Source organism: Elephantulus edwardii, unplaced genomic scaffold, assembly GCF_000299155.1.
Source record: "Elephantulus edwardii isolate Elephantulus edwardi_28Jun2011 unplaced genomic scaffold, EleEdw1.0 scaffold00043, whole genome shotgun sequence".
In the NCBI taxonomy this organism is placed as follows: Eukaryota; Metazoa; Chordata; class Mammalia; order Macroscelidea; family Macroscelididae; genus Elephantulus; species Elephantulus edwardii.
Genome location: NW_006399793.1, coordinates 395,847 through 406,952, shown reverse-complemented (window position 1 = coordinate 406,952; position 11,106 = coordinate 395,847).

Below are 11,106 nucleotides of genomic sequence, written 5' to 3'. Positions count from 1 at the left end.
GAGATTGTGATGATGATGCCACAGGATAGGGCAAGGTTCAGATCTGCTGTTCATAAGGTTATGATGAGTCATAGTCAACCTGACAGCACCTAACAACAACAATAATCTGCATGTTGAGTTTTCTATGAATCAAATATACTGAAAGTAATAATAGTAGGAAGAAACACTTGTCATGTTTTAATTATTAGCAGAAAAGGAAATAGGAAAAGATCACAAGTTTTAAATTCTTATTTTGCTTTTCTCTGTAGAAATAGCACCATAAACAAATTAGTATTCAATCGGCTGAACAACAGGATGCCACCTCCGGCAGGTATATTGATGCAGCATCCAGTCTACTGAGTTTAATAAGAAAGAATCATATATGAACTCAAAAGTTAGGATTTTTGTAACCACCTATCTTATTGTGTTGTTGTGGTGTACCACAGAGTCAGAGACGACCCATAGTTGACCTTCCAGCGGGTTTTCAGAGGCAATAAATTGCTCGGGAGGAGATTGCCCATCCTTCTTCCATGGTGGCCTCAAACTACGTGCCTTTGGTATTGTAGCACAGCTTCTTGCCACTAGGCCAAAAGAGTAATTTAGGTAAAGCCCTGGTGGTGGTTGTTGTGTGCTTTCAAGTCAGAACTGACAGATAGCTAATCCTAGGCAGGTTTTCAGAGGCACTTAATTGCACAGGAGGAGATTGCCTATCCTGAATAGCTAGTGGATTTGAACTGTGTGCCTTCAGTGTTACAGCACAGTTTGTTATTACTAGGCCACCAAATAGATGATTGATGATAACTGTACTTTAGAAGTTTTGTTGTTTTTAGATGTTAAGTCAGCTACAATTCATAGTAACTCTATCAACAGCAGATAGAAACCTTGTCCTATCCTTCACCATCCTCATAATCTCTGCCATCCTCAAGCTTAAGGTGCAATCACTGTGTCAATTCATCTCTCTCCTTAAGAGTCTTTATCTCTTTTGCTAGTCTGTGACTCGACGGCACTTAATAACAACAACAACAACGAATGATGCTACAAATATCGTCTTCAAATTTCCTCCTGTGGATTGAATTGTGTCCCCACAAAAATGTATTGTAAATCATAACCTGATATGTATATAGTAAGGGGGCTCTAGAGGCTTAGTAGTAAGCTTGCTCTCTCAAAGAGAGAGAGTTTGAATACACCACAGGGGAAAGATATATATAATCCTCTGTGTGATTTATAGTCTCTGAAAACCTATTAGAGGGTCAGCTGTAAGTCAGTTCCAATCTGACAGCACGTAAAAACACACCAATGATTATCAAGTCATAGTTACTGTTGTGGTTGTTCGGTGCTATTGAGTATGACTCTTAGCAACCCTAAGAACATAAGATCTCAACTTTGCCCTTTCCTGTGTCATCCTCATCATTTCTGTCACATTAAAGGTCCATTGTTACAGTCATTATATAAATACATCTCTTTGAGGGTCTTCCCCTCCTGTGTTACACCCCTTCACATTTCCCAGCAGTCCCAAGGAGTGAATTCTCTAACAACATGCCCAAAATATGTGAGACAAAATTGTAACATCCTTCCCTTTAAGGATCATCCTGGCTGTATTCTCTCCAAGATATATGTTCCTTCTCTTGGAATTCCATGGGATATTTAGTACCCTACTCCAGTATCACAAGTTAAAGTCATTACTTTTTCTTCTATCCTCTTTATTCATTGTCCAACTCTAAGATGTATAGCAAGTAATTGAGAATATTATGACTTAGATAAGATACATCTCTGTCTTTAAACTGACATCCTTGGTCTTCATCACTTTGGAGAGGTCTCTGACTATAGAATTTCCCAGTGCAATAAGTCTTTTATTTTTTCTGACTGCTGATACCAAGATTGTTGATTATGCATTAAAGTAATATGAAATCATTAACAATTTCTATCTTTTCTCCATCTATCATGATGTTGCCTATAGACTCTGTGGTGAAGATTTTTTTGTTTTCTTAATGTTAAGATGTAATGAAGGCTGTAGTACTTGATCTTTTACAGCAAACACTTCAAGTCCTCCTCACTTTCTGCAAGCAAAGTTGTGTCATGTGCATAATCGAAGTTTTTGATGAGTCCTTCTCTTATTCTAATACCCCATTCTCCTTCATAAAGAGGAATGGCATCACATTCTTCATAAAACAAAAACAAGAGGGGAAGGGGAGTGGGTAGGGAGAAAAGTGCAACAATGAATGACTGGAAACCCTAAGTCATAAACTTTCATTAAAATTAAAAAAAAAAAACACACACAAAAAAAACAAACAACACAAAACCGTTCTCAACCCATTGTTGTTGTTTTCTGTGCCTTTAATTTGAGGACTACTCATAGTGGCCCTATGGACAACAGATCTGAACTCTCTCCTATCTTTTGTTGCCTCATCATCTCTGATAAACTCAAAGCAATTGCTTCTATATCTGTGTCTACATCTCATTAAGGTTTTCTTCTCCTCTGCTGACCTTCCACTTTCCAAGTATGATGTCTCTTTCTAAAGAATAGGCAAAGCTTCATCATATCTTTCTCCAAGAAGCACTTTTGTTGCCCTTTCTCCCAAATATGTCTGGATTTTTGGCAGTCCGTGGGATATTCAGTACACTTCTCCAAAATCACAATTAAAAGGCATTCTTCTTCTGTCTCACTTATTCGTTGTTCAAGGATCATATGCATAGCAAGTGATAGATAGAAAAGGCCAAGGCCTGAAGCAGGTGCACCTTAGTCTTTAAGTAACATGTTTGTTATGCAGTATATTGGAAAGATTCCTGACAACAGATTTTCCCACTGCAACACATCTTTTGATTTTTGGCTGTTGTGCTAAGGGTGTTGATTGTGGATCCCAGTAGGACCAATATTTGACAATTTCAATCATTTCTCCCTCTATCACGATGTTGCTTATCAGCCCAGTGCTGAGGAATTTTGTCTTCTTGACGTTGAAGTTTAATTTATACTGAAGGCTATAATCTTTGCTCTTCTTTAGCAAATGTTTTAAGTCTTCCTTACTTGCTACATGCAAGGATGTAATATCTGCATAGTGCTGATTGTTGATGAGTCTCCCTTCAATTCTAATGCTACATTCTTCTTCACAGAGCCCAGCTTCTCAAATTATTTTCTCAGCATACAGGTTGAATAGGTATGGAGAAAAATACATCCCTCACACTCTTTTTTTCCCTTTTCTTTTTTAAATTATTATTCATTTGAATGAAAGTTTACAGAGACTTTGGATTCCATTCATTCATTGTACTTTTCTCTCTGACCACCCCTCACCCTCAGATCGCTCTTCTCTCCGAAAAGTAAAAGAAAAATTCTTTCATTGTTATACAATCCCTCCTCTCAAGTCCACTCCATTATGCAGCCTTCATTCTGGACTCCTGGGAGAGGATAAAATAGATGAATGGGAACTTCTAAGAATCAAGTCCCTATGCACACCCAAAGACACACATTTTTCTGGATCTTAAACCACTAAGTGTCCCCTTACTCTGTTCAGACAACAGCTTCTTGGTCTAGGTACAGGTCTTATATGAGTATAATTCAATGTGTGGCATTCCCATTCTTCTCAGTGTTAGCCATAATGTATTATGATCCACATGGTTAGAGACCTTTGCCGAAACGATTAAACATAAAAATATTTTTTCTGGTATTTTCTGGATTTTGCTGAGATCAAATTGTTTTGTTGTTGTTAGGTGTCACCTATCAAGTAAAATTCATAGTGACCCTCTGAACAACAAATCAGAAACATTTCCTCTTTGTGTCATCCTCATCATGTCTAACTTATTTGGTCAAGCCATTAAGAAATCTGTTTTTTGGGTTGTTTTGTTTGTTGTTGGTTTTTGTGTTTGGTTATTTGTGGTTAATTTTTTTTTTTTTTTGCTTCGTTAATAGGATGTTGTTGTATACCGTAGAGTTGTAATCAATATAGCTGACCTTACAGCAGATTTTAATCATGGAAGAGGAGATTGCTTATCTTTTTCCTGTACAGCAATTGATGGATTCAAACCATTTACCTTTGGGTTGACAGTGCAACTCCTTACAACTATGTCACCAGAGGTTTTAAATCAATCTCTTTTGAGGTCTCTGAGTAAATTAGCAAGCAACCAAGCAAGTAAGGAGAGATGGAGATGTGAGATGTCATGCTGCGTGAAGATCACCAAGGAGCCAAGAAAAAAGAAGATGAAAGGCGATTTAAGGAACCTCTTCCAGAGTCAACAGAGAGAGAAAACTCAAAAGTTGGCACTTTTACTAATGGGAAGAAGCTGAGTTTTAATCTTGATGGTACACGGTTCTAATCCACCAGCTGCTCTTTGGGAAAGGGATGAGAAATCTCCTCCTGTGTGAATAACTGCCTCTGAAAACCTGCTGAAGGGTCAGCTGTGGGTTAGCTCCAACTTGAATGGATACAACAGCAACAATAATAAACTGTATATGTAAATTTCTGTTTGCCAAAGCCATCTACTTGTGGTACTCATATTCTAGTAGCATTTGATACTAAAACTTGTACCTGTCAAAAACAAAAGAACCAACCAACCAAAAGCAAGTTCTCCCTTTATTAAGCATGCTTACAAAAACATACTAATAGAAAGCAGAGTTTGCATTACCCTGTCACCTTTTTCTAATTACTCAGGCTTTTCAGATCTGATTGTCTCATATGTCACCATCCTTGTCTATCAGTTGTCATACTGTGGTGACTTCCATATTGCTGTGATACAGGAAGCTATGCAGGTATTTCAAATACTAACAGGGTGATAGACAGATTTCTGTGGAGCTTCCAGACTAAGAACAACTAAGAAGAAGGATTGGTCATCCACTTCTGAAATAACGAGTCCTTGATAATCATATGAGTAGAACATTGTCTGATATACTACTGTACAATGAGGCCCTCAGATTTGGAAGGCTCTCAAAACACTATTGGGGAAGAACTGACCCCTCAAAGTGTTCACTCATTTTCATAGGTATGAGTCAGTTCTGACTCATAATAACAGTTCATCAGATTTTTAGGCTGTAGATTTGGATTCAGTGACTGGGTTAAAGGGGGAAGGTGTGTCAGAGACAATAAGATTGGCACAGGATAGAGCAGGGCTGTTGTACATAGGGTTGCTTACAAGTCACAAGCGACTCGATGGTACATAACAAGAACAAGAGATTTTTGACAAGAGGATATTTTCCATCTTCCTCTCATGGGACTGAATGTAGGTTCAAACCAGTAGAAACAAGCAGCCTACAAGATGCGGCACTCTACACACTACACCACTAGAGCTCTGCCATCAAAGCAGAACCTACCTTAATGGTATGGATGGAGTAAAGTTTTCAGTCAATGAAAGGCTTTCATTATTAATGTGATATGATTCAAACTGAGATGAAACAGCTACACACAGCCATTAATAATTAGGACAAGGAATGTATGAAGTGTAAATCCAGGAAAATTGGAAATTATCAAAAGTAAAATGGAATGTATAAATATTTAGATCTTGTTTATTAATGAGAGAGTTCTGTTGGCCTAGTGGTATGGAATTGCATTGCCTATCCAAAGACATATTATTGAGATCCACCAGCTGTTCTATGGGAGAAAGATGAACAATCTTTTCCTATGCAATTTACTGCCTCTACCATAGGGTCAGCTATGGGATGGTTCCAACTTGGCAGTAAACAACAATGAACTGATATGGACTGAAATTGAACATTTTTAATCAAACAATAATATAGTTTATGCCTGATGGTGTTTACTATGTGCTGTTAGAGGTACAATATGTATCTGCCAATTTATTATACTTGGGATTGATTTGCATGCTGCTAACTCCTTTACTTCAGCAGTATGCTTGAGTGTGTCAGAAACTATGAGGATGGCACAGTATAGGGCAGTGTTCAGGTCAGCTGTTCATAGGGTTGCTATGAGACATATTTAACTTGATGGCACACAAGAACAGCAAAAAAAAGAACAACTCTTATTTTACTGTTTGCCCTTATTAGTTTAGCACGTGTCAGTCCACTTTATTGATGTAACATGTGAGTTTATGTGATGCTGGAAACTACGCCAATGATATATGAAATGCCAAAAGGGTGACCCATGGTGGACAGATTGCAGCAGAGCTCCCAGATAAAGACAGACTAGGAAGCAGGACTTTCCATCCATTTCTGAAATACCTAGCCTTTGAAAACTCTCTGAACAACGAAGAAATGCAGGTAACTATAGTGTATTAAAGGTAGAGTTCAAATGGGAAGCACTCAAATAGGAGGAGAAAGTGCTTCAAACAACCACTAATAATTAGAACATGGAATGCACTAAGTATGAATGTAGGAAAACTGCAAGTGGTGCAAAATGAAATGAGATGATTGAAGATTGACATTGTAGGCATTAGTAAAAAGAAATGGCATGGGCCACTATGAATCAGGCAATCATATGTTCTACCAGGCCGGAAACGAAAAATGAGGGAAAATGGTGCTGCAGTCATAATTAAAATTATTTTGTGTGTTGATCATAACAAACTGTGGCTGACTCTGAGAAGAATGGGAAACCAGAACATTTAATTGTGCTAATGCGAAACCTATACTTGGACCAAGAGGCAGTCGTCAGAACAGAGTAGGGTAACACCGCATGCTTCAAAATTGAGAAGGGTATACGCCAGGGATGTGTCGTATCTCCATACCTTTTCAACCTGTATGCAGAGCAGATTATCTGAGAGGCTGGGATCTATGAGGAGAAGTGTGGCATCAGGATTGGTGGAAGATCCATCAATAATCTGTAATATGCAGATGACACAACCCTGCTTGCTAAAACTGAGGAGGACCTCATGCACTTACTGCAGAGGGTCAAGGACTGCAGCCTTCAGTATGGACTGAGGCTCAATGTCAAGAAGATAAAGATTCTCATCACTGGACCAATTTGTAGCATCAGGATGGATGGTGAAGAGATTGAGATTGTTCACAGCTTCAGTTTGCTCGGCTCCACGGTCAACACTCTTGGCACCAGCAGCCAGGAAATAAAAAAATGTATTGCAATGGGAAAGTCTGCTGTTAGGGACCTCTCCAAAGTACTCAAGAGCAACGGTGTCATGGTCTTTGCAATAACTTGTTATGCATTGGAGAGTTGGACAATGACTATGGAGGATAGAAGGAGAATTGATACCTTTGAGCTGTGGTGCTGGAGAAGAGTATTGAATGTACCATGGACTGCCAAGAAAACAAACAGGATAGAGCAGGGTTTAGGGCTGTTGTACATAGGGTCGCTATGAGTCGCAAACGACTTGATGGCACATAACAACAACAACAACAACAACCTAAAGTACAATGTTGTGAGTGATAGGATCGTGTCCGTAGAAGAAATAGCAGTTAGCATGATTATTATTCAGATATTTGCAACAACAATTAAAGCCAAAGAGGAGGGAATTGTGCATTTCAATGCAATTTATCTTTTGATTTTCTAGCTGCAAGCAAGATTTTACTGAAGATTATCCAAAAACGACTGGAACAGCACATCAGCAGACAACTGCCAGAAGTCCAGGCTGGCTTTAGAAGGGTTTGTGGTTCTAGGGATATTGTAGCTGATGTTAGATGGATCTTAGCTGAAAGCATCAGAGAGTTGGACAATGACTAGGAAGTATAGAAGGAGAACTGATGCCTTTGAGGTGTGGTGCTGGAGAAAAGTATTGAATGTACCATGGGCTGCCAAGAAAACAAACAGATTCATCCTGGAGAGTGTTATACCAGGCTGCTCCTTGGAGGCAAGGATTCTTTAGCTTCGTCTGACATACTTTGGACATGTTGTAAGGAGTGACAGGTCCGTGGAGAGGGACAACATGCTTGGGAGGGTGGAGGGACGGCACAGGAGGGGAGGACTCTCTATGAGGTGGATTGACTCAGTGTCTGGGGTAATCTGGATGGGTGTGTCAGAGGCAGTGAGATTGGCACAGGATAGAGCAGGGTTTAGGGCTGTTGTTCATAGGGTTGCTATGAGTCACAAGCGACTCGATGGCACATAACAACAACAACAAAAACCACCGAAGCCATTACTTCACATGCATGAGAAAATTGGACAATTAATTAAAAAAATAAAAAAGAAATACTATTGAATTGTGATGTTGATGAAAAAGTATTGAATATATTATGAACTGCCAAAAAAATAAATGGATATTTCTTGGAAGACATGCAACTAGAGTACCCTTGAAGTAAGGATGATAAGATCTCATACTTAGGAAAAGCTATCTAGAAGGGTCAGTGCCTGGAAAAGGACATAAAGTTTGGAAAAATAAAAAGTCAGCTAAAGAAAGGGAAACCCTTAATGAGACTGATTGACACACTGCAACAATGAGTTTAAGCACAGAGAGAGTGTGAGAATGACGTAGGATAGAGAAGTGTTCTGTTCTGATATCCATAAATGTGCTGTGAGTCTAGGCCAATCTGACTGTACCTATCAACTAACCAAAAGTTGGGTATTTCAATTCAGTCATTGACTCTGTGGAATAAAAGTCTGGTAATATATTTCTGTAAAGATTATAGCCAAGACAACTTAAAAGACCCTTGTTTTATTCTGTAACACATAAAGTATCTATTAGTTGGGACTTGACTTTACAGTAGTTTAGGATTACACTCGACAAACATCAAAATCACTGTTGTTGTTGTTGTTGTTGTTGTTGTTATGTGCCTTTGGGTTGACTACTACTCAAAGAGATCCTGTGAATACCAGATCTGAACCTGGTCCTTCTTGTGCCACCATCACCATCTCTGATACACTTGAGTCAATGTTACAGTCACTGTGTCAATACCTCTTGTTGAAGATCTTCATTTTCTAAGCTGAACTTTCATCTTTCCAAGTATTATATCCTTCAAGGGCCGATTCCTCCTAACAACATGTCCAAAGTATGTGAGACGAAACCTCACCGAAGCACACCTTGGTCGTTCTTTCTCTAAGACACACTTGTTTGTTTTTTAGCTTGTTATCCATGGAAAAGAGCATTCAGCACTTTTTTCACACTCCACAACTTAAAGCAATTGATTCTTCTCCTGCAATCATTGTCCAACTTTCAGATGGACAATACATATCTGAAAAGGCCATGACTTGGATCAGACACAGCTTAGTCTAGAAGGTTTCAAAGCTTATGCAAATTTTGGATCTTAAATGCAATTTAGTAGTTTCTTGATAGACAGAGAAGAGATTGAGAATGTTAACAACTTCAGTTTGCTTGGTTCCACAATCAACACTCTTGGCACCAGCAGTCAGGAAATCAAAAGACAAATTGCGTGGGGAAAGTTTGTTGTCAGGGACTTCTCTGAAATACTGAAGAGCAATGATGTCAGGTGCATCTGATCCAGGCCATGGTCTTAACAATTACTTGCTATGAGTTAGAGATCTGGGCAATGACTAAGGATGGTAGAATAAGAATCAATGCTTTTGAGCTGTGGTGCTGGAGAAGAGTGTTCAACATAGCGTGGACTGTCAGGAGAACAAAAAGGTCAACCAAAGAGAGGATGAAACCAAATTGCTCCCTGGAGGCAAGGACTTTGATGCTCCACCTGACATACTTTGAGCATGTGGTCAGGAAGAATCAGTCCATAGAAAAGGACATCATGCTTAGAAGGATGGAGGGACACAGCACAGGATAAGAAGAACCAAGATGAGATGCATTAACTCGGTGACTAGAGAAGTGGAATTGTTGTTGTTGTTGTTATGTGCAGTCGAGTCGCTTGTGACTCATAGTGACCCTATGTACAACAGCCTTAAACTCTGCTCTGTCCTGTGCCAATCGCACCATCTCTGACACTCCCATCCCGATTATCCCAGTCACTGAATCAATTCACCTCATAGAGGGCCTTGCCCTCCTGCTCCATCCCTCCACCCTCCCAAGCATGATGTCCTTCTCCAAGGACCTGTCTCTCCTCACAACATGTCCAAAGTATGTTAGACGGAGCCTCAGAATCCTTGCCTCCAAGGAGCCACCCGGTTTAACCCTTTCCAGGATGAATCTGTTTGTTTTCCTAGCAGTCCATGGTATTCTCAACACTCTTCTCCAGCACCACAGCTCAAAGGCATCAATTCTCCTTCTATCCTCTTTGGTCATTGTCCGACTCTCTGATGCATAAAAAGTGATTGCGAAGACCATGGGCTGTATCAAATGCACCTAAGTCACCAGAGAGACACCATTGCTCTTCAGTACTTTGGAGAGGTCCCTAACAGCAGACTTTCCCATGGCAATGCGCCTTAGGTCAAAGACAATTGTCAAAGACAATGAGATTGGCTCAGGATAGGGCAGGGTTCAGAGTTATTGTACATAGGGTCACTATGAGTTGCAGGAGACTCAACAACACATAACAACCACTAGCAATTTATTTAGCAGGTTTACTCTCATAAAGAAATATGACAGCTTATTATTGTGAGGGCCCTCAGTAGCAAGAGTGAACTCTAAAATTACCATACACCCTAACCTCAGAGCTGTAAATAGTAGGGCAGGACTGTTTAGTTGCCAAAAATAGGGAAAGAAAAAGTCACAGAAAGAAAGTCATGTTAATGGGAGAACAATAAAAATCAACAGCTTTCCATATGACTAACAGAAATGCAGCATAGTGCCCCAAGCATACAGGCCACTATGTTCTTCCTTAAAATAATCATGATCACTTTTGTCTAAACACCTTTATAATGTTCTTTATGTTCCATCTACTTCATTCACAGTTCTTCCAATTCTTGGCTTAAATGTGGCTCAAGAAAGTGATATTCAAGAACCTATTCTTTTTACCCATTCTCCCATTTCTGGTTACCCCTTATGGATTATTATCATCAGTCACTTATCTTCAAAATAATTCCCTTTCAGAAAGCCTGCCTGACTGTTGTTGTTATTAGGTGTCATAAAGTCAATTACAATTTAGAGTGACTATAAAGAACCGATACGAAATTTTCTTTATCCTGTGCCACAATCCCTGATATACAGCTACTGTGTCAAACCATCTTGTTGACGTTCTTCCTTTCTTTGTCTCTCCATCTTTCCCAGCATGATTCCCTAAGGACTAGCCCTCCTGTAACATGCCCAAAGTGAGTCACACTAAGTTGGTTCTAAGGAGCACCCAGGTTGCACTTCCTCCAAGAGAGATATCTTTCTTCTTTTGTCAGTCAGTTCTAAGAGATA